Raw genomic sequence first — 2,439 nt, forward strand, 5'->3', positions numbered from 1 at the left:
CGGGAAATTGCAAAGCCGATGAGCTCGCCAAAAACGGAACACTTCTGCCTCATGTTAGACAAAAACATAACATAGGAACCCCACTTACTACATGCAAATATCTTCTCAAGCAATATGCTCTAGAAACAACAAATGCTAGATGGTCACAAAGTACCACCTGCCTAGCAACCAAGCAAATATGGCCAAGTATTGACTTAAAACGGTCAAAAGGCTTGATATCACTGAGCAGACAAAGTATAAGCTCTACAATTGGAGTAATAACGGGACACTGCCTCATATGAAGACATGCTCTGAGGCTAGGGGTCTTCACAAATGACTTCTGTAGAAGTTGCATGGACGAGGAGGAAGATTAAACGGTCCAACACCTTCTATGTACATGTCCAGCACGCTCCATTAGAAGGAATTACTTTCTCGGTAATCCCTTCTTCGATGACACCAGTGAACTGGCAACGATTGACACAAAACGTCTCTCTAACTTTATTAAAAGTACAAAATGGTTTGTTTGTCTCCCATGAGTAACCTCATTAGTGGTATCACAATGGACCCTTGAGGTCTACGTGCGTCAATGACATCTGGACAGCCACTCCAACCTAACTTAACCTACGGTTGAATTGTTTGAGAGGAGGAGGGATGCATACTAGCTATTTCACAAGATCATTGTTTATAAAAATAGCGATAAAATAATGATAATAATTATATTCATGAAACAATCACCTAATGATGTAAAAAACTTCTTGCAGCGTTTTTGGTCATTTTAAATCCAAGAAATGGTAATGCTTTCGGAACATTAAAAAGCATTGAGTTTACGAAGCATTAAGTTTTAAAAAGGGTTTTGATTTCCCATTTGACAATGCTGTTAAGATCAGAATTCAATGAACTTATAATACACTGCCGTTGGTAGTTTAGCTCCGAAGGACAACGATATGAATTTAAAAACGAAACTGAGGATACTTTATATAGCCAGCGCAACAATTTTGAGGTTTAGAAGTTTCAGACAGAAGGTCATTTCTAAAAATAAGATACGAGTTTCGAAGACATACCAGAGGCCTGGGGCACAGCGGCGTTTATTTTCTGCATATCAGATTTGTACCCGCCCATAATACTACCGAAAAGTAATTTCCAATCTAATGAAGTAGATATCCATCAAAAAGTTGATGTTAAACTTTATTATTAACAAATACAAAGAATAAAATTAGAATACCAAAAACATTATGTTAATGGTTTTGAATTTACAATAACATTTAAACGTAGTGGAACTTATATATGTTATTTAAATTTATAATAAAAAAAATACCATTAAACGATTTTTAAATTGTTGTTGCTCTCATTAAGCCCTGTTCACATCAGTGTTTTGTCTGGCAATAGACTATAGGTATTTATTTTTGCAATTTGGGTTATCAAACACGCTAGTTATGAATAAAACATGACTTCTCGTTTTGATGTGCACCTCAAGATCAAACTGCATACGTTTATGTAGTACATTGCTTATATTTTTTAATATAAAATAGTCAGGAGAAATACCCTCCCCTGTATAGACTTTCATTTCTATGTAAATTAAATTTTATATATCCGAAGGGGGTAGTTGAAAGATTTTCATCTGTGTTTTGTACCCTTTAAAGTTGTGCGAAAACTTCTTTCTATATAATATAGAAGAAGGATTCGTATTCCATTTATCTTTTGCACTTGGAATGGCCTCAAGTAGATTTTACGGGACAACAAGGCACAAAAACAAAAATAAACATGAACAGCAATAGCAACAGCAACAACAAAAGCAAGGAAGCTTAAGCGAAGAAGCGAAATTATTAAGCCACGGGGAGTAGTTTACACTTTACACCAGCAAGATTTTTTATATATACTCGTACCTAGTTTAAAATATTCCTGCAAGAATAAAATATTATTTTTAACATAACATCCATCCCTTAAGCCCTCACACACAACATTTTCTTATGAAACTTCGAAAATTTAAAAACCAGAACACTTTAATTTAAAGTATGAATGGAGGTTGTTTAAGACGCCTCCATTCTACCTTTTCAGTCAAATTGAAGTTTTGAAATAAAAGAAGGCATCAAGGAAGTAAAACAAAAGTAATAAAGTGTATACAGCATTGGATATGTAGAGACGGGATTTGACTCAAAATGAAGAAAACTCAGTAAGCTTTAAGTAATAGAGTGTAGCTACTTATGGTTAGGAAACTAGCTCATCAGGGTTACAATCAACAAAACCCGAAAAAAACATCCATTTTCGCGGTTTTACCGATTTTTAGCGGTGCTGCGTTCAGACCAAGTTGTCAAAATATGAATTATTTATATTCATTTATTTCTGTTAGTTTTTAAATCGTTTTAAAGAGATATTTTGAATAATTATGGTTTATTTATAAGAAATACAACTAAATTGCTGTAGAAAAACTAAATTACAGCTTAATAAATAATATAGTTTTAG

The sequence above is a fragment of the Eupeodes corollae genome, chromosome 2 (assembly GCF_945859685.1).
Source record: "Eupeodes corollae chromosome 2, idEupCoro1.1, whole genome shotgun sequence".
Taxonomy (NCBI): Eukaryota; Metazoa; Arthropoda; class Insecta; order Diptera; family Syrphidae; genus Eupeodes; species Eupeodes corollae.